Source organism: Pelodiscus sinensis, chromosome 26, assembly GCF_052426305.1.
Source record: "Pelodiscus sinensis isolate ZL-2025 chromosome 26, ASM5242630v1, whole genome shotgun sequence".
NCBI lineage: Eukaryota > Metazoa > Chordata > Testudines > Trionychidae > Pelodiscus > Pelodiscus sinensis.
Genome location: NC_143077.1, coordinates 18,272,845 through 18,293,696, shown reverse-complemented (window position 1 = coordinate 18,293,696; position 20,852 = coordinate 18,272,845). Strand labels below are relative to the sequence as shown.

Genomic DNA, 20,852 nt, shown 5'->3' with positions numbered 1-20,852 from the left:
TGTGGCCCCGACTGAGACATCTCACTCCCCTGGCACTCCAGCCCCAGCACAGATTAACTCTCCTGGGTTCCAGGGAGAGTGGCATTTGCGGGTCCCTCTCAATCTGAGGGGGGGCCAAAAATGAGGGATCCCCGAACCTCAGTCCTCCCTGTCCCTTCCCCTCACCTCAGTGAGGCTTGTGGGTTTTGGAAGAAGGGTTTTTGTATTTTGCTTTTCTCGTGTGTGGTCCCCAACTGGTTTTTCTGGGGGTCAGTGGCCCTGGAGACAAAAAAGGTTCCTCATCCCTGCCTTTAAGAAAGAAAACTTTGAAACCCTTTGTGGTAGACAGAAATTAACATTTTACCTTATTTAAAATGAAGTTTCCTAAAGTTAAAACACCTAATCTGTGTAAACATTCAAATTAAACCAGTCACCCAAGCTCCAGCACTAGCACAATGGCGCCGCGTGATGATGCAATGGACGGTGCGCACCCAGGCTCCTCCCCTCAGCTCTCTTCTGCACCCAACCGCCCCGTCCCAGACCCCAAACTCCTCGGTAGAAATGTGGCCCTTGACCACTTGCCAAAATGCCCCCCCCCATTAAAAATTATTGACAAAGCCTGATCCAAATGTTTTTTGAAACGTTATTTAATCCGAATTTAAATACATTCTATACAATTGGGAGGGTTGGGGGGAGGGGGACGCAGCTGCTGGCTCCTCAGCTCCTTGTGCTCTCACTGGCTGTCTTCCTGCTGCAAGGGAAGCAGAATCCGTCACATTCATCCCTGGGGACTCAGGGGTACTGGGCCCCCCCAGCATTTCCACCCTCCTCCCCCCTGCGCTGAGACTTGTTCTGCTCTCTGGTCACCCCCGTCAGGCCCGCAGGGTGAGCTTCTGACCCACCCAGCAGGGACGTGGGGTGGGGGCAGCATGAGGAAAGGGGCGGGGGACTCCCTGAGGGGATGGGAAGGAGACCCTGGCCCTGTCCCGCTCTCCTGCATCTGCTCCGGCTGCTCACCATGTATCCCAGGAGCTGATGGGCCTGCCCATGCAGGGCGTGGGCCAGGACCAGCCCGGCCTGGCTGGGGCGCCTCAGGGGGGAGCGGGCAGCGAGCAGAGCCTTGTCTAAAAAGCAGTTCTCCTGCTCTGGCGTGAAGAGCTGCCCAAAGACCTGAAATCAAGAGCACGGGAGGTTTCAGCTGACGGCCCAGAGCCCGGCCCCAACTCCTGGGGCTAAAACAGCTTCCTCCTTCTGCAAACTCCCTTCCAGACCCTGCACCCAGACGCTCTCCTCACCCTGCACCCCAACCCCTGCCCCAGGTCACACCTTCCTCCTGCCCCCAAGACCCTCCCAGACCTCACCCCCTCCGCACAACAGAGCAGCCCTAGGCCACTGGCCAACATCTTGGAGCGACCTCCATCAAAAAGTGTTGCCCCCCCCCAGCCCTGCTTCCCCTTCTACGGGAGATCCGGGGCAAGGTGTGGCGCTGCCCCTAGGAAGCGCCGCCCCTTTGAAACGCCGGGACAGCGTCACAAAGGGGCAGCGCCGCCCTGTCCACGGCTCGAATAGTCGAGGGAAAATGCATCGACCATTCGATCAGCGACTCCCCGCTTCCCACCCCGCGTCCTACCCGCACGAGGGCCCCAGCCAGCCCCACCCCCGAGCCCTGCCCTGCCCTGGCAGCGCGTCCTTACCTCTCCCACCCGCACGGTGTTGCTGTGCGCCAGGACCCATCTCTCCTTATAGTAGTGCCTGCACCACAGGTCCTCTGCCTGGTGGATGTTGAGGCCTGCAAGAGACAAACCAGGGTGATTCTGCTGGCAGGTCTGAGCCCTTCCCCTCCCACGGGTCCCTGCAGGCATCCCTGGGCAAATGGAGGGGCACAGGGGGCAGAAGGGGAACACAGAGGGACGCATCCCCCCTTGGGCCAGTCTGGGGGAAAAGGGCTGGGTCCCCTCCCCCCGCCGCCGGCACCCTCAGGGTGTCCCTGGGGCCCAGGTCCCGGCTGGGTTCCTTACCCCTGTGGTGCAGGAGGAGTCGGTACAGGCTGTGCACCCCCTTCCGGGCCAGCCGGCTGACGTCTTCGGATGGGTCCGAAATAAAAAGGCCCAGCTGGGCCACGTGGTGACCCATCCTCGGCCAGTCGGCGGAGTTCTGAGGGGAGAGAAGAGGGGGGGTCCCTCAGCATCCTGGGGCTGCACGTCCCATGCTAACGGCCGCCGAGGCGGTTCTGAGCTCGGGGACGGACAGAGACACCTCCCGGGGCGGGGCGGGGCGGGGCGGGGCCGGCCTTGCGAGGAGACAACCCTGAGCAATGGCCCCGACTGAAGGGTCACTCCGGGGGTGGAACAAGGGGATCCACTGACGGCCACTCCCCAGTCTGGGGCCCAGGTGCCCCCCGGAAAGGCCCAGGGTCGCCCCTCCCCGGGGAAAGGAGAACGCGGCCCATTCCCGGCCCATTCCCAGCTCTGCCTCCCGGGGACGCTCCCAGCCCCGCGCCCTGCAGCCCCAGACCCCCCGGCTCCGAGGTCACTTACCTCAAACCCCGGGAGGGTGGTGGCGACTCCCAGCAGGGCCGTGGTGCTGCCAAGGGCCCTGGCTCGCTCCTGGGGCAGGCGGGACTCCAGCCACGGGCTCAGGTGCTGGGGGGGAAAGAGGCAGGTCAGGACCCGTAGGGAGGCGCCGGTTCTGGGCAGAGCCTGGGGCTCCTCTCAGACTGTGCCCCCCCCCCCCCCCCAGCCACTGACACAGCTCCTCTCTCGGCCCCCCGAGGAAGCAGGGCCAATGGCCCCGTCCCCCCCACGGGGCTCACCTCCATGATCAGCTGCAGCCTGGCGGTGTCTGGGGACTCGGCGAGGAGGCTTGCCAGTAGGGCCTGGAGGTCGACGGGAAGGGCCCGGATGAACTGCTGCAAGACAAGGGGGAGCCCTGGGTCAGAGGAGGGTTGGGGAATCCAGGCCACCCGCTGGCTCCGGGGTGCAGCCTTGAGCAGGGTCTGAGCCGCCTCGCAGAGCAGGGAGGAGCCCAGGCTGGGCATGGAAGGGACGGGCCCCCAGGGAGAGCAACGGGAAACCTGGAGGGAAGGATCCAAACCTGCAGCTTCTTCTCTCCCTCTGCCCCCACCCCCACTCCTCTCTGGAGCTCCAGCCCAGCCCGGGAGCAGGGCCCGGAGGGACGTACCTGTGTGTGGATGGGCTCCTGCTGCCAGTCCCCAGACACAGTCTGTCCCACGGCCGCCCTCAGCAGGGGGCTCAGGAGCTGGGCCTGTAGGGGAGGCTGCAAGGTGCTGGCAGGAGAGAGGGGCAGAGACTGTTCATTCAGCAGCAGGGCTGTGTCCAGACTCAGGGGTTTTTCGGGAAAAGTAGCCTTTTTCCGAAAAAACATCACCTGCGTCTAGACTGCAGTCGCGTTCTTTCGAAATTAAATCGAAAGAACGCGGCTTTTCTTTCCACGGCGGTAAACCTCATTTCACGAGGAAGAACGCCTTCTTTGGAAAGTGCTTCTTTCGAACGAAGGCGTTCTTGAATGGAACTAGGGCTTCTTCGAAAGAGAGCATCCAGACTCACTGGGTGCTCTCTTTCGAAAGAGGCTTGCAGTCTAGACATAGCCCAGGAGACAGAGACTTTCCCACTCCCTGGTCAGGGGATCTGCTCTGGGGGGGAGTCGGCGGGGGGGGTGTCGGTACCTGAGGCTGCAGGCGGCGTTGAGGCAGTCGGCCAAGACCAGTGGGGGGGGGGAGTCCTCCATGATCTCCTGTGAGACCCAAGGAGACAAAGGGGCGTGTGAGGCTGGGGCCCCCAAGAGACGCTCACACGGCCAGCGCCCCCACCCAGCAGGATCCAACCCCACTGCCTCCCGCTGGCCTGTAGCCCCCCTGCCCGGCACAGGGCCCCTCCCAGCACCCCCCTCCCAAACCGGGACCAGCTCAATCCTTGTCCCCAGGCCGTCTCCTGCCCCTCACTGCCCTGGTGACCAGCCTCTGAACCTCCTCATCCCTGCTCCCCAGGCGCATCCTCAGCAGCCCGCTCTGCTAACCTTCCAGCTCCCCCCCCCATGGCCCGGGGAGACCCCTCCCTGTTCCGAATCCCCCTCCCTGTCCAGCACCCCAGACCTGCCCCATTTCTGTGTCCCTTCCTCCTCCAGCATCCCCACCCACCCTCCCCATGTCCACTTCCCCCTCCCCCTCCAGCACTCCTGGCCCCACCCATCCCATTTCCAGCACCCCCACCCGCCGCCATGGCCCAGGCAGACCCCTGTCCACCCCACGTATCCCCTCCCCTCCTCCCGGCCGCCGCGACTCGCTCACCACGATCCTGGCCATCATGGTGTCCTTGCAGCAGCGCGGCGCCAGGGTGTCCTCGCCCCTTTGGAGGGCGGCGAGGCAGGCGGGGGGGACGGCCAGGAGGAACCGCTGCAGGGCGGCTGGGCTCTGCACCCCAGAGAGAGTCTGTGAGCCTGGGGCCTGCCTGCCCCCCACGGACAGCTGCAGGGCTCAGGCCTCCCAGGAGTGGAGGTGGGAGCTGCCGGTTGTCCAAGCACCCACACTCCCCCCCCAACTGCTTCCTCAGGCTTGTGGGGGCCCAGCTGGTGCATGACAAGAGACCTCAGCTTGGGGGGCCCAGGTCATGCAGGAGAAGGGGCCCCAGGGGGATCCCCAGGGACAAGCCCCTCCCGGAGGGGGGGACGTGCTGGGAAGGGGCCGGACAATCTCGGGTCCCCCCCGTGTGGAGAAGGTTCCTACCGTGTCCCGGGTGTGGAGCTGCTCTTCAATATCATAGATGGCCCCTTCCTCCACCCGGGAGTCCATCCGCTCCTGGCAGAGCTCCGCCGAGGCGCAGGGGGGCTCTGTGCGGGAGGGAAGGGACCAGGGTGACTCCAGCGGCCAGCAGGGGTCACGCGCCCCCATGTCAGGGACCCAGGGCAGCTTGGGCCCCACACGCCCCTCGCAGGGACCCATCCCCCTTCCACCCTCACATCTGCCAACGCCCTCAGCAGAGCCCCCGCCAGGAACAAGAGAGCCAAGCAGCAGCTCCCGCCCCCATCCATTGCCCTGGCTGCGGGGCAGACACTGGGGCTGCCCCCCCGTGTACTGGGTGAGCCCCTGGGCCCAGCATGTTCACGGCCCCTCACCTGGGTCTGAGCGGCTGCAGGAGGTGGCCCGGCTGCAGCTGGAGGCCCAGGCGCTGCTGCTCACTGAGCTGGACCCACAGCTGCAGGGGCTGGTGCGGAGAGGCTGGGGGCTCCCGGAGACTGGCAGGTCCCCGGGGGCCGGGCAGGGCGATGCCCCCTGGTGGTAATGGGGGCTGGGCTCCTGGGGCAGGTGTTTCTCTCCACAGAGGAGGCCCCAGAGCCACCCTACCCGGCTGCCCCGCTGGGCTGGGTCCCGCCTTCCCAGCCGCCTCTGGAGCCAGGTCCGGAGGGGCCTGGCCGGTGGGCGAGTCGCCCCGAGCTGGTGGGATTCAGCTTCCCCGCCCGCGGGGACAGAGGAGCTGCTTCCCACCGGCCCTGGGGCCATCTTCAGGGCTTTCCGGAACCACAGCCTGATGTGTTTGGCCATGCTGCAAATGAGGGGAGCAAAGGGGAGCTTGGGGCGCAGCCTGCAGAGCGAAATCCAGGGGTTCCAGCTCCCCAGAGCGACTGCCCCCAGCCCCCAAATGGCCCCTTGCTTATCGGCTCGGTCTTGCACAGGCACTGCAAGGACCTGAGTCTCCTGCCCATCAACAGCCCCTGCTCGGCCAATCAGGGGAGAGTCTAAGGTGTGGGGGGGGGGTGGAGCGTTCTCCCCAAAGACACCGGCATAGACCTGGTCCAGCCCCACCTCCCCAGTCCCCACAATGGGGGCTGCATCCCCCGCCCCACGGCTCCTGCAAACCACCCCCCCTCCTTCAGCTAGTCTGTTGGGTCACAAGCTGGGGGGGCAGCAGGGGAAGGTCACAGAAGAGGCAAGAACAGAGCAGAAATGTGGGCGGGATGGAGGAAAAGGGAAACCAACCAGGAGAAAGCCCCAGTGGCGCTAAGGACACAGCCCAGGTGAGGAATCACCTTCTGGCCCTTGACCGAGGGCTGGGCCTGCCTGGAACCCAGCCGGCCCCGGGCGGGATCCAAACCCCTGGGGGCTCTTACCTTCTGCAAAACGCTGTCCGGATGTGGAACTCACAGAGGACAAAGCAACTGTGAGCAGGAGACGCACCAGAGCTAAAGCAACCGGGGGTCTCCAAAGTCCCCTGGGCCCGCCCCCCCCTTTTCTCAGCCTGAGATGTGGGTTCCTCTGTGAGGTCACCACCTCCCCACCTGCCCTTTGCCTGATCTGCTGAGGGCTGCCCAAAGCCCCTGTGAGGTCACTGCCCTCCCCACCTCACCCTGCCAGGCAAATGTCCTGCCTCTGGCCACCCCTCTGGGAAGTTGGAGCCATTCCTAGGGGTCCCCCCCACTCCCTGACTGGGCATCCTGCAGCCAGCAGCTCCAGTAGCCCCATAGGCTGCTCCCTGCCCTACGCTGCAGACTTCTTGCACAAGAACTGTTTCACACCGGAGTTCTTGCGCAAAAGGTCTCGTGCAAGAGCACCTCCACCCTGCCATGTGCTTTTGCACAAGAGTGTCCATGGCACTGTGAACGCTTTCTCGTGCAAGAAAGCTCTGATGACCATTTTAGCCATAAAAGTGTCTTGCTCAAGAAGCCCCTGGTGCCCGTCCACGCTGCCTTCTTGCACAACAGCTCTTGCACAAAAGGGGCTTATTCCTCGTGGGGAGAGGAATAACTCCTGTGCAAGAAGCCCTCTTTTCTGATGCTTTACTGCAAATTTACTTGCACAAGAATTCACGTGCAGTGTAGACGCGCCACAAGTTTTTGCACAAGAACAGCTGTTCTTGAGCAAAATGCCTGCAGTGCAGACGTGGCCTTGGTGTCACCCAGCACTGGACTTCCTGGCCAGGAGCAAGAGTTAGAGCCTCCCACTCGCCCCGCTGCCTCTCACAGGCTCCCGTCCGGCCCCAGCCCTGGGCTTTGCCCTAGCGCATCCCAGCAAGGCCTCTGGCCTGCACTAGACCCATTGACATGTGGAGACTCCACCACTGCCCTGGGGCGCTTTTGTCTATGGGACTCGGACTCACAGCTGAGCATGGAGCCCGATTTTAGTTCGAACTAGCGGGGTAGTGTAGACATACCCCCTGAGACTCACTGGTGCTGGCTCACCCCCTGTCCTGCTCGTGGCTCCGTTGTCCTCCTCCCCATAGCCCCCCCCCCAGCTCTAAATGCTGCTCACATCAGTTCCCCTTCTCCGTGGCCAGGCCCTGCAGGGCTCTGGGGGCTGGTTTGCTGCCCTCAGCCCTGCAGTAGCCTGCTCCCCAGTTTGCAGCCCCTCCCATCATGCGTGGGGTCTCCTGGTACCGGAGGGAGGACGGGGGCAGACCAGGAAGGTTAATTTGATGTTGCAGCGGCAGGAAGAGGAGGGGTGGCGCAGAGGAGCTGTCAGTACATTATCCCAATACGCCATCCCAGTGCAGGCGTCGCACTCAGCTCTACCTGCAGAGGAGTCTCTATCTGCGCTGAGCAGAAAGGGGGTCTAGGACACACACACAAGTAGCCCCAGAACCACGCAGGAGCAGAGTCGTTCTGCGAAAGGGAGAGGTTTATTGGGTCTGCGAGGGCGGCCGTAGGGGGGTGTCGTGTGTGTGCCACTCATCTCCGTCTGGGCAGCGGCACCGGTCGGGCTCAGAACTGGGCACAGGACCCGACCACGGCACCATCGATCTCCAGTGTATCGATCTGCTGGAAGCCGCGGCAGAGCTGAATTGCAGAACGGCTGCCCATTGGCAAAGACCTTGAAATGCTGGTTCCTGCAGCCGATGGAGAGGAACCCACTCCTCCTGGGGGGAGGAGCAGCCAAGAGAGGGACCCACTCAGACCGGTCTGGCAGCGTGACGTAGTGGAACCAGCGCTGCCTAGGTAGGCTTTTACCTCCCCCCAGTCTGCTTCTGAGACCGAGTTTCCCACTCTGCCCCATGGGCTAACAACAAGGCACTTTACAAACATTCTCTGTGTCATCGGCATTGTATGAAGGGGGAAACTGAGGCATGGAGCGGCATCTGATTTATATAGCTCAACCCAGTCCCCACCCCTCTCGGTCTGCAGGAAAAGAAGCCAAGTGCTCTTGTTCCCACTACTCCTCCATTCCCCTGCTTCCACCTGATGTCAAATACACAAAGCTCACTACTTCTTCTTTCCTGCACTTAAGCCAAGCAGATCAGGATGGGGAGGAGACATGAGGGAGCCCCCAGGCTCTTGCTCTCTCTCGCACATACACACACATATATTACTTTAGAAAATGCCAGGTGTGAGCTAGAGGAGAATCTCCATTAACTGTTAGCACTATAGGGCATATGATACATACATAAAGCATTTACAGTCCATCCAGCAGAGGGCAACAATACACCCCGCACACATGTAGCTCCCCCTCCTTTTCCAAATGCCCCAAGATTTAAACTACTGGAGACTACCCATTAGCTGCTAGTTGTATAGGAACTATGGGTATGTCTACACTACAAAGTTAATTCGAACTAACAGCCGTTAGTTGGAAGTAACTTTCATAGGTGCTACACATACAAACCGCTAGTTTGGACTTAATTCGAACTAGGTAAACCTCATTCTACCAGGAGTAACGCCAAATTCGAATTCAGTAGTTGGAATTAAGGGCTGTGTAGCCACTTAATTCGAAGTAGCTGGAGGCCAGCCCTCCCCAGGTTCCCCTGGTGGCTGCTCTGGGCCAAAGCAGGAAAACTCCTCTCCTCTCCCCAGCCCTGGGGCCCTTAAAGGGGTAGACTCTGGCCAGACGGCACTTGCCAGAGCCAGCCCTGCCAGCAGTCTCTGCCCCGAACCAGGGGCTGCAGGATGAGCCAGGCAGCCAGTGCCAGCGAGCCGTCCCCCCGCCCAGTCCCCCAGCACCCAGGGGCCAGCCAGGGGCCGTAGATGGCGCGCACCCTCCTGGTCTAGTGTGGAGGTCATGGACCTCATTGAGGTTTGGGGGCAGGGCCCCAGCGTCCATGATCTCTGTACTAGGAGGAGGAACGTGGCCGTCTACGGGCGCATAGCGGCCGCCATGGCCCGAAAGGGACACAGGCCACCCAGGAGCAGGCGAATCCTGGTGTTCTGGCTGTGGGGGAAAAAGACAGCCACAAGATGGCGTTTGGAGTCACACGGGCGAGTCGCCTGTCCAAGCGGGACCGAGTCCCTTCCAAAGAGAAACCATGGCAGCCATGCAAGTCCAAGGCTGCACAGGAAACCTCAGGAGCTGCGACTGGCGCTCAGTTCGCGCGGCCACGCTTCCCAGGGGAGGCATGAGACAGGCCCAGAGGTCTGCGCAGCAAACAGGCCCGCAGGAGGGAGGCGGCTAAGAACCCGCGCGGCTCGTGCGTTTCTCCCTCTCAGCTGGCGTAGAGGCGGGAGGGGAACGACACCTGCCCGGCTGCAGCTTTCGCGCTTGGGCTCGGGGCTTAAGCCCCGAGGCCGAGGCCCCGGCGCGGTTGCTGGGAGACGGGCTCCCGTGGCACGGCACGGCCCCTGAAACTTGCCGGCCACAAGGTGACCTCACCGAGGCCGAGAGGGATGGCTTGGAGGTGGCAAAAGGGAGCCCGCTAGCAAGCGCCAGGAGGCCGAGCGTAGCCACGTCCCCGGGTGGGCTCGAATCACCATCCTTTCGGTTAACAGCCGAACGCGCAGACCCATTGCGCCACAGAGACCTCGAAGGGCTTTCCGAAACGCTGCCTAGCAGCCTGCTCCTCTGCCTGGCCGTGCCAGTGCAGCCCAGGTGCTAGAGTGGATTGCGGGCAGTCTAGCCCCAAGGGAGCAGAGTGGCGCAGCGGAAGCGTGTTGGGCCCATAACCCAGAGGTCGATGGATCGAAACCATCCTCTGCTACGTGTGGGCCGGCCTCTTTTGACTCCGCGCCTTCACTCCAGGCTGCAAGTAGCTAAAGGCCAGGCCAGGATGCCGCCTGCGGGGAAGCTCTCGGCAGCCCCCCGCTTCCTGTGTGGGAGGCACGGAGGCCTCCTCTTCTGTCCTCAGGCAACAGGGCTTCCTCCTGCCCTTTTCCCACCCACAAGGGCCACCGGGACCCGCTCAGGGAGCGCGCCAGGGAGGCTCTCCAGACGCTCGTGGAACAAAGCACTTCTGGACCACGCTACCCAGAGCCTTCATTCAGGCCTAGACAAAACGCCTAGACAGAGAGCTGCCACAGCATCAACACTGGCCTTGCTCTACTACTCCGAGGCACGCCAAACCCCTCACAAAGAGAACTTCTGCCTTCGCCATACTGCTCAACAACAGGACACGCGAGCAATTCCCTCCGACGCGCCGCTTCTCCCGCATCGCCACCACCCACGCTCTTTAGGCACACGCCGGCTGACCAAAACCCATCTCATCCCATCAAAAGCTTCTGCCCAGCCCAAGAGGACCAGCTACGTTCCCGGCTCAATTCATCCCTTACAGTCAGAGCCAAAAATCACCAGCTGACGGTCCTTCACAATCCTCAATGGAAAGGGGGAGAGGGAATTGTGGGAGCACTCGCCACGTTCTCGGTTGAGGCTTGCAGCAGTCATGGAAGAGAGAGCTGGCTTCGGTCAAGTCTCGGGAGTACGGCCACGGCTTGGACGGGTCCTTCAGTCCTTGGCTCAGAGCTTCGGTTGGTAGCCCACATCCTCCCGAGGTAAAAAAGCAGGAGGGCTTTCCTTCCAGGGCCTTTTGCATCTTCTGCCGTGGGAGGCGAATCCTGGTGTTCTGGCTGTGGGGGAAAAAGACAGCCACAAGATGGCGTTTGGAGTCACACGGGCGAGTCGCCTGTCCAAGCGGGACCGAGTCCCTTCCAAAGAGAAACCATGGCAGCCATGCAAGTCCAAGGCTGCACAGGAAACCTCAGGAGCTGCGACTGGGGCTCAGTTCGCGCGGCCACGCTTCCCAGGGGAGGCATGAGACAGGCCCAGAGGTCTGCGCAGCAAACAGGCCCGCAGGAGGGAGGCGGCTAAGAACCCGCGCGGCTCGTGCGTTTCTCCCTCTCAGCTGGCGTAGAGGCGGGAGGGGAACGACACCTGCCCGGCTGGAGCTTTTGCGCTTGGGCTCGGGGCTTAAGTCCCGAGGCCGAGGCCCCGGCGCGGTTGCTGGGAGACGGGCTCCTGTGGCACGGCACGGCCCCTGAACCTTGCCGGCCACAAGGTGACCTCACCGAGGCCGAGAGGGATGGCTTGGAGGTGGCAAAAGGGAGCCCGCTAGCAAGCGCCAGGAGGCCGAGCGTAGCCACGTCCCCGGGTGGGCTCGAATCACCATCCTTTCGGTTAACAGCCGAACGCGCTGACCCATTGCGCCACAGAGACCTCGAAGGGCTTTCCGAAACGCTGCCTAGCAGCCTGCTCCTCTGCCTGGCCGTGCCAGTGCAGCCCAGGTGCTAGAGTGGATTGCGGGCAGTCTAGCCCCAAGGGAGCAGAGTGGCGCAGCGGAAGCGTGTTGGGCCCATAACCCAGAGGTCGATGGATCGAAACCATCCTCTGCTACGTGTGGGCCGGCCTCTTTTGACTCCGCGCCTTCACTCCAGGCTGCAAGTAGCTAAAGGCCAGGCCAGGATGCCGCCTGCGGGGAAGCTCTCGGCAGCCCCCCGCTTCCTGTGTGGGAGGCACGGAGGCCTCCTCTTCTGTCCTCAGGCAACAGGGCTTCCTCCTGCCCTTTTCCCACCCACAAGGGCCGCCGGGACCCGCTCAGGGAGCGCGCCAGGGAGGCTCTCCAGACGCTCGTGGAACAAAGCACTTCTGGACCACGCTACCCAGAGCCTTCATTCAGGCCTAGACAAAACGCCTAGACAAAGAGCTGCCACAGCATCAACACTGGCCTTGCGCTACTACTCCGAGGCACGCCAAACCCCTCACAAAGAGAACTTCTGCCTTCGCCATACTGCTCAACAACAGGACACGCGAGCAATTCCCTCCGACGCGCCGCTTCTCCCGCATCGCCACCACCCACGCTCTTTAGGCACACGCCGGCTGACCAAAACCCATCTCATCCCATCAAAAGCTTCTGCCCAGCCCAAGAGGACCAGCTACGTTCCCGGCTCAATTCATCCCTTACAGTCAGAGCCAAAAATCACCAGCTGACGGTCCTTCAGAATCCTCAATGGAAAGGGGGAGAGGGAATTGTGGGAGCACTCGCCACGTTCTCGGTTGAGGCTTGCAGCAGTCATGGAAGAGAGAGCTGGCTTCGGTCAAGTCTCGGGAGTACGGCCACGGCTTGGACGGGTCCTTCAGTCCTTGGCTCAGAGCTTCGGTTGGTAGCCCACATCCTCCCGAGGTAAAAAAGCAGGAGGGCTTTCCTTCCAGGGCCTTTTGCATCTTCTGCCGTGGGAGGCGAATCCTGGTGTTCTGGCTGTGGGGGGAAAAGACAGCCACAAGATGGCGTTTGGAGTCACACGGGCGAGTCGCCTGTCCAAGCGGGACCGAGTCCCTTCCAAAGAGAAACCATGGCAGCCATGCAAGTCCAAGGCTGCACAGGAAACCTCGGGAGCTGCGACTGGGGCTCAGTTCGCGCGGCCACGCTTCCCAGGGGAGGCATGAGACAGGCCCAGAGGTCTGCGCAGCAAACAGGCCCGCAGGAGGGAGGCGGCTAAGAACCCGCGCGGCTCGTGCGTTTCTCCCTCTCAGCTGGCGTAGAGGCGGGAGGGGAACGACACCTGCCCGGCTGCAGCTTTCGCGCTTGGGCTCGGGGCTTAAGCCCCGAGGCCGAGGCCCCGGCGCGGTTGCTGGGAGACGGGCTCCCGTGGCACGGCACGGCCCCTGAAACTTGCCGGCCACAAGGTGACCTCACCGAGGCCGAGAGGGATGGCTTGGAGGTGGCAAAAGGGAGCCCGCTAGCAAGCGCCAGGAGGCCGAGCGTAGCCACGTCCCCGGGTGGGCTCGAACCACCATCCTTTCGGTTAACAGCCGAACGCGCTGACCCATTGCGCCACAGAGACCTCGAAGGGCTTTCCGAAACGCTGCCTAGCAGCCTGCTCCTCTGCCTGGCCGTGCCAGTGCAGCCCAGGTGCTAGAGTGGATTGCGGGCAGTCTAGCCCCAAGGGAGCAGAGTGGCGCAGCAGAAGCGTGCTGGGCCCATAACCCAGAGGTCGATGGATCGAAACCATCCTCTGCTACGTGTGGGCCGGCCTCTTTTGACTCCGCGCCTTCACTCCAGGCTGCAAGTAGCTAAAGGCCAGGCCAGGATGCCGCCTGCGGGGAAGCTCTCGGCAGCCCCCCGCTTCCTGTGTGGGAGGCACGGAGGCCTCCTCTTCTGTCCTCAGGCAACAGGGCTTCCTCCTGCCCTTTTCCCACCCACAAGGGCCGCCGGGACCCGCTCAGGGAGCGCGCCAGGGAGGCTCTCCAGACGCTCGTGGAACAAAGCACTTCTGGACCACGCTACCCAGAGCCTTCATTCAGGCCTAGACAAAACGCCTAGACAGAGAGCTGCCACAGCATCAACACTGGCCTTGCTCTACTACTCCGAGGCACGCCAAACCCCTCACAAAGAGAACTTCTGCCTTCGCCATACTGCTCAACAACAGGACACGCGAGCAATTCCCTCCGACGCGCCGCTTCTCCCGCATCGCCACCACCCACGCTCTTTAGGCACACGCCGGCTGACCAAAACCCATCTCATCCCATCAAAAGCTTCTGCCCAGCCCAAGAGGACCAGCTACGTTCCCGGCTCAATTCATCCCTTACAGTCAGAGCCAAAAATCACCAGCTGACGGTCCTTCACAATCCTCAATGGAAAGGGGGAGAGGGAATTGTGGGAGCACTCGCCACGTTCTCGGTTGAGGCTTGCAGCAGTCATGGAAGAGAGAGCTGGCTTCGGTCAAGTCTCGGGAGTACGGCCACGGCTTGGACGGGTCCTTCAGTCCTTGGCTCAGAGCTTCGGTTGGTAGCCCACATCCTCCCGAGGTAAAAAAGCAGGAGGGCTTTCCTTCCAGGGCCTTTTGCATCTTCTGCCGTGGGAGGCGAATCCTGGTGTTCTGGCTGTGGGGGAAAAAGACAGCCACAAGATGGCGTTTGGAGTCACACGGGCGAGTCGCCTGTCCAAGCGGGACCGAGTCCCTTCCAAAGAGAAACCATGGCAGCCATGCAAGTCCAAGGCTGCACAGGAAACCTCAGGAGCTGCGACTGGGGCTCAGTTCGCGCGGCCACGCTTCCCAGGGGAGGCATGAGACAGGCCCAGAGGTCTGCGCAGCAAACAGGCCCGCAGGAGGGAGGCGGCTAAGAACCCGCGCGGCTCGTGCGTTTCTCCCTCTCAGCTGGCGTAGAGGCGGGAGGGGAACGACACCTGCCCGGCTGGAGCTTTTGCGCTTGGGCTCGGGGCTTAAGTCCCGAGGCCGAGGCCCCGGCGCGGTTGCTGGGAGACGGGCTCCTGTGGCACGGCACGGCCCCTGAACCTTGCCGGCCACAAGGTGACCTCACCGAGGCCGAGAGGGATGGCTTGGAGGTGGCAAAAGGGAGCCCGCTAGCAAGCGCCAGGAGGCCGAGCGTAGCCACGTCCCCGGGTGGGCTCGAATCACCATCCTTTCGGTTAACAGCCGAACGCGCTGACCCATTGCGCCACAGAGACCTCGAAGGGCTTTCCGAAACGCTGCCTAGCAGCCTGCTCCTCTGCCTGGCCGTGCCAGTGCAGCCCAGGTGCTAGAGTGGATTGCGGGCAGTCTAGCCCCAAGGGAGCAGAGTGGCGCAGCGGAAGCGTGTTGGGCCCATAACCCAGAGGTCGATGGATCGAAACCATCCTCTGCTACGTGTGGGCCGGCCTCTTTTGACTCCGCGCCTTCACTCCAGGCTGCAAGTAGCTAAAGGCCAGGCCAGGATGCCGCCTGCGGGGAAGCTCTCGGCAGCCCCCCGCTTCCTGTGTGGGAGGCACGGAGGCCTCCTCTTCTGTCCTCAGGCAACAGGGCTTCCTCCTGCCCTTTTCCCACCCACAAGGGCCGCCGGGACCCGCTCAGGGAGCGCGCCAGGGAGGCTCTCCAGACGCTCGTGGAACAAAGCACTTCTGGACCACGCTACCCAGAGCCTTCATTCAGGCCTAGACAAAACGCCTAGACAAAGAGCTGCCACAGCATCAACACTGGCCTTGCGCTACTACTCCGAGGCACGCCAAACCCCTCACAAAGAGAACTTCTGCCTTCGCCATACTGCTCAACAACAGGACACGCGAGCAATTCCCTCCGACGCGCCGCTTCTCCCGCATCGCCACCACCCACGCTCTTTAGGCACACGCCGGCTGACCAAAACCCATCTCATCCCATCAAAAGCTTCTGCCCAGCCCAAGAGGACCAGCTACGTTCCCGGCTCAATTCATCCCTTACAGTCAGAGCCAAAAATCACCAGCTGACGGTCCTTCAGAATCCTCAATGGAAAGGGGGAGAGGGAATTGTGGGAGCACTCGCCACGTTCTCGGTTGAGGCTTGCAGCAGTCATGGAAGAGAGAGCTGGCTTCGGTCAAGTCTCGGGAGTACGGCCACGGCTTGGACGGGTCCTTCAGTCCTTGGCTCAGAGCTTCGGTTGGTAGCCCACATCCTCCCGAGGTAAAAAAGCAGGAGGGCTTTCCTTCCAGGGCCTTTTGCATCTTCTGCCGTGGGAGGCGAATCCTGGTGTTCTGGCTGTGGGGGGAAAAGACAGCCACAAGATGGCGTTTGGAGTCACACGGGCGAGTCGCCTGTCCAAGCGGGACCGAGTCCCTTCCAAAGAGAAACCATGGCAGCCATGCAAGTCCAAGGCTGCACAGGAAACCTCGGGAGCTGCGACTGGGGCTCAGTTCGCGCGGCCACGCTTCCCAGGGGAGGCATGAGACAGGCCCAGAGGTCTGCGCAGCAAACAGGCCCGCAGGAGGGAGGCGGCTAAGAACCCGCGCGGCTCGTGCGTTTCTCCCTCTCAGCTGGCGTAGAGGCGGGAGGGGAACGACACCTGCCCGGCTGCAGCTTTCGCGCTTGGGCTCGGGGCTTAAGCCCCGAGGCCGAGGCCCCGGCGCGGTTGCTGGGAGACGGGCTCCCGTGGCACGGCACGGCCCCTGAAACTTGCCGGCCACAAGGTGACCTCACCGAGGCCGAGAGGGATGGCTTGGAGGTGGCAAAAGGGAGCCCGCTAGCAAGCGCCAGGAGGCCGAGCGTAGCCACGTCCCCGGGTGGGCTCGAACCACCATCCTTTCGGTTAACAGCCGAACGCGCTGACCCATTGCGCCACAGAGACCTCGAAGGGCTTTCCGAAACGCTGCCTAGCAGCCTGCTCCTCTGCCTGGCCGTGCCAGTGCAGCCCAGGTGCTAGAGTGGATTGCGGGCAGTCTAGCCCCAAGGGAGCAGAGTGGCGCAGCAGAAGCGTGCTGGGCCCATAACCCAGAGGTCGATGGATCGAAACCATCCTCTGCTACGTGTGGGCCGGCCTCTTTTGACTCCGCGCCTTCACTCCAGGCTGCAAGTAGCTAAAGGCCAGGCCAGGATGCCGCCTGCGGGGAAGCTCTCGGCAGCCCCCCGCTTCCTGTGTGGGAGGCACGGAGGCCTCCTCTTCTGTCCTCAGGCAACAGGGCTTCCTCCTGCCCTTTTCCCACCCACAAGGGCCGCCGGGACCCGCTCAGGGAGCGCGCCAGGGAGGCTCTCCAGACGCTCGTGGAACAAAGCACTTCTGGACCACGCTACCCAGAGCCTTCATTCAGGCCTAGACAAAACGCCTAGACAGAGAGCTGCCACAGCATCAACACTGGCCTTGCTCTACTACTCCCAGGCACGCCAAACCCCTCACAAAGAGAACTTCTGCCTTCGCCATACTGCTCAACAACAGGACACGCGAGCAATTCCCTCCGACGCGCCGCTTCTCCCGCATCGCCACCACCCACGCTCTTTAGGCACACGCCGGCTGACCAAAACCCATCTCATCCCATCAAAAGCTTCTGCCCAGCCCAAGAGGACCAGCTACGTTCCCGGCTCAATTCATCCCTTACAGTCAGAGCCAAAAATCACCAGCTGACGGTCCTTCAGAATCCTCAATGGAAAGGGGGAGAGGGAATTGTGGGAGCACTCGCCACGTTCTCGGTTGAGGCTTGCAGCAGTCATGGAAGAGAGAGCTGGCTTCGGTCAAGTCTCGGGAGTACGGCCACGGCTTGGACGGGTCCTTCAGTCCTTGGCTCAGAGCTTCGGTTGGTAGCCCACATCCTCCCGAGGTAAAAAAGCAGGAGGGCTTTCCTTCCAGGGCCTTTTGCATCTTCTGCCGTGGGAGGCGAATCCTGGTGTTCTGGCTGTGGGGGAAAAAGACAGCCACAAGATGGCGTTTGGAGTCACACGGGCGAGTCGCCTGTCCAAGCGGGACCGAGTCCCTTCCAAAGAGAAACCATGGCAGCCATGCAAGTCCAAGGCTGCACAGGAAACCTCAGGAGCTGCGACTGGGGCTCAGTTCGCGCGGCCACGCTTCCCAGGGGAGGCATGAGACAGGCCCAGAGGTCTGCGCAGCAAACAGGCCCGCAGGAGGGAGGCGGCTAAGAACCCGCGCGGCTCGTGCGTTTCTCCCTCTCAGCTGGCGTAGAGGCGGGAGGGGAACGACACCTGCCCGGCTGGAGCTTTCGCGCTTGGGCTCGGGGCTTAAGCCCCGAGGCCGAGGCCCCGGCGCGGTTGCTGGGAGACGGGTTCCCGTGGCACGGCACGGCCCCTGAACCTTGCCGGCCACAAGGTGACCTCACCGAGGCCGAGAGGGATGGCTTGGAGGTGGCAAAAGGGAGCCCGCTAGCAAGCGCCAGGAGGCCGAGCGTAGCCACGTCCCCGGGTGGGCTCGAACCACCATCCTTTCGGTTAACAGCCGAACGCGCTGACCCATTGCGCCACAGAGACCTCGAAGGGCTTTCCGAAACGCTGCCTAGCAGCCTGCTCCTCTGCCTGGCCGTGCCAGTGCAGCCCAGGTGCTAGAGTGGATTGCGGGCAGTCTAGCCCCAAGGGAGCAGAGTGGCGCAGCGGAAGCGTGCTGGGCCCATAACCCAGAGGTCGATGGATCGAAACCATCCGCTGCTACGTGTGGGCCGGCCTCTTTTGACTCCGCGCCTTCACTCCAGGCTGCAAGTAGCTAAAGGCCAGGCCAGGATGCCGCCTGCGGGGAAGCTCTCGGCAGCCCCCCGCTTCCTGTGTGGGAGGCACGGAGGCCTCCTCTTCTGTCCTCAGGCAACAGGGCTTCCTCCTGCCCTTTTCCCACCCACAAGGGCCACCGGGACCCGCTCAGGGAGCGCGCCAGGGAGGCTCTCCAGACGCTCGTGGAACAAAGCACTTCTGGACCACGCTACCCAGAGCCTTCATTCAGGCCTAGACAAAACGCCTAGACAGAGAGCTGCCACAGCATCAACACTGGCCTTGCTCTACTACTCCGAGGCACGCCAAACCCCTCACAAAGAGAACTTCTGCCTTCGCCATACTGCTCAACAACAGGACACGCGAGCAATTCCCTCCGACGCGCCGCTTCTCCCGCATCGCCACCACCCACGCTCTTTAGGCACACGCCGGCTGACCAAAACCCATCTCATCCCATCAAAAGCTTCTGCCCAGCCCAAGAGGACCAGCTACGTTCCCGGCTCAATTCATCCCTTACAGTCAGAGCCAAAAATCACCAGCTGACGGTCCTTCACAATCCTCAATGGAAAGGGGGAGAGGGAATTGTGGGAGCACTCGCCACGTTCTCGGTTGAGGCTTGCAGCAGTCATGGAAGAGAGAGCTGGCTTCGGTCAAGTCTCGGGAGTACGGCCACGGCTTGGACGGGTCCTTCAGTCCTTGGCTCAGAGCTTCGGTTGGTAGCCCACATCCTCCCGAGGTAAAAAAGCAGGAGGGCTTTCCTTCCAGGGCCTTTTGCATCTTCTGCCGTGGGAGGCGAATCCTGGTGTTCTGGCTGTGGGGGAAAAAGACAGCCACAAGATGGCCTTTGGAGTCACACGGGCGAGTCGCCTGTCCAAGCGGGACCGAGTCCCTTCCAAAGAGAAACCATGGCAGCCATGCAAGTCCAAGGCTGCACAGGAAACCTCAGGAGCTGCGACTGGGGCTCAGTTCGCGCGGCCACGCTTCCCAGGGGAGGCATGAGACAGGCCCAGAGGTCTGCGCAGCAAACAGGCCCGCAGGAGGGAGGCGGCTAAGAACCCGCGCGGCTCGTGCGTTTCTCCCTCTCAGCTGGCGTAGAGGCGGGAGGGGAACGACACCTGCCCGGCTGGAGCTTTCGCGCTTGGGCTCGGGGCTTAAGCCCCGAGGCCGAGGCCCCGGCGCGGTTGCTGGGAGACGGGCTCCTGTGGCACGGCACGGCCCCTGAACCTTGCCGGCCACAAGGTGACCTCACCGAGGCCGAGAGGGATGGCTTGGAGGTGGCAAAAGGGAGCCCGCTAGCAAGCGCCAGGAGGCCGAGCGTAGCCACGTCCCCGGGTGGGCTCGAACCACCATCCTTTCGGTTAACAGCCGAACGCGCTGACCCATTGCGCCACAGAGACCTCGAAGGGCTTTCCGAAACGCTGCCTAGCAGCCTGCTCCTCTGCCTGGCCGTGCCAGTGCAGCCCAGGTGCTAGAGTGGATTGCGGGCAGTCTAGCCCCAAGGGAGCAGAGTGGCGCAGCGGAAGCGTGCTGGGCCCATAACCCAGAGGTCGATGGATCGAAACCATCCTCTGCTACGTGTGGGCCGGCCTCTTTTGACTCCGCGCCTTCACTCCAGGCTGCAAGTAGCTAAAGGCCAGGCCAGGATGCTGCCTGCGGGGAAGCTCTCGGCAGCCCCCCGCTTCCTGTGTGGGAGGCACGGAGGCCTCCTCTTCTGTCCTCAGGCAACAGGGCTTCCTCCTGCCCTTTTCCCACCCACAAGGGCCGCCGGGACCCGCTCAGGGAGCGCGCCAGGGAGGCTCTCCAGACGCTCGTGGAACAAAGCACTTCTGGACCACGCTACCCAGAGCCTTCATTCAGGCCTAGACAAAACGCCTAGACAGAGAGCTGCCACAGCATCAACACTGGCCTTGCTCTACTACTCCCAGGCACGCCAAACCCCTCACAAAGAGAACTTCTGCCTTCGCCATACTGCTCAACAACAGGACACGCGAGCAATTCCCTCCGACGCGCCGCTTCTCCCGCATCGCCACCACCCACGCTCTTTAGGCACACGCCGGCTGACCAAAACCCATCTCATCCCATCAAAAGCTTCTGCCCAGCCCAAGAGGACCAGCTACGTTCCCGGCTCAATTCATCCCTTACAGTCAGAGCCAAAAATCACCAGCTGACGGTCCTTCAGAATCCTCAATGGAAAGGGGGAGAGGGAATTGTGGGAGCACGGGCAGCACTCGCCACGTTCTCGGTTGAGGCTTGCAGCAGTCATGGAAGAGAGAGCTGGCTTCGGTCAAGTCTCGGGAGTACGGCCACGGCTTGGACGGGTCCTTCAGTCCTTGGCTCAGAGCTTCGGTTGGTAGCCCACATCCTCCCGAGGTAAAAAAGCAGGAGGGCTTTCCTTCCAGGGCCTTTTGCATCTTCTGCCGTGGGAGGCGAATCCTGGTGTTCTGGCTGTGGGGGAAAAAGACAGCCACAAGATGGCGTTTGGAGTCACACGGGCGAGTCGCCTGTCCAAGCGGGACCGAGTCCCTTCCAAAGAGAAACCATGGCAGCCATGCAAGTCCAAGGCTGCACAGGAAACCTCAGGAGCTGCGACTGGGGCTCAGTTCGCGCGGCCACGCTTCCCAGGGGAGGCATGAGACAGGCCCAGAGGTCTGCGCAGCAAACAGGCCCGCAGGAGGGAGGCGGCTAAGAACCCGCGCGGCTCGTGCGTTTCTCCCTCTCAGCTGGCGTAGAGGCGGGAGGGGAACGACACCTGCCCGGCTGGAGCTTTCGCGCTTGGGCTCGGGGCT

The 20,852-nt window shown here is 62.4% G+C and overlaps 5 non-coding genes across 5 annotated transcripts; 1 reads left to right on the top strand and 4 right to left on the bottom strand.

Moving 5' to 3' along the window:
- Nucleotides 1–12,889: 12,889 nt before the first annotated feature.
- TRNAN-GUU (transfer RNA asparagine (anticodon GUU)) lies at nucleotides 12,890–12,963 on the bottom strand. Its single transcript has one exon. It is a non-coding gene; the product is annotated as a tRNA-Asn (tRNA).
- A 3,176-nt stretch (nucleotides 12,964–16,139) lies between these two features.
- Nucleotides 16,140–16,213, bottom strand: TRNAN-GUU (transfer RNA asparagine (anticodon GUU)). The gene has a single exon. It is a non-coding gene; the product is annotated as a tRNA-Asn (tRNA).
- A 1,551-nt stretch (nucleotides 16,214–17,764) lies between these two features.
- TRNAN-GUU (transfer RNA asparagine (anticodon GUU)) lies at nucleotides 17,765–17,838 on the bottom strand. The gene has a single exon. It is a non-coding gene; the product is annotated as a tRNA-Asn (tRNA).
- Nucleotides 17,839–19,389: 1,551 nt separating this feature from the next.
- Nucleotides 19,390–19,463, bottom strand: TRNAN-GUU (transfer RNA asparagine (anticodon GUU)). Its single transcript has one exon. It is a non-coding gene; the product is annotated as a tRNA-Asn (tRNA).
- Nucleotides 19,464–19,568: 105 nt separating this feature from the next.
- TRNAM-CAU (transfer RNA methionine (anticodon CAU)) lies at nucleotides 19,569–19,640 on the top strand. Its single transcript has one exon. It is a non-coding gene; the product is annotated as a tRNA-Met (tRNA).
- The last annotated feature ends 1,212 nt before the right edge of the window (nucleotides 19,641–20,852 follow it).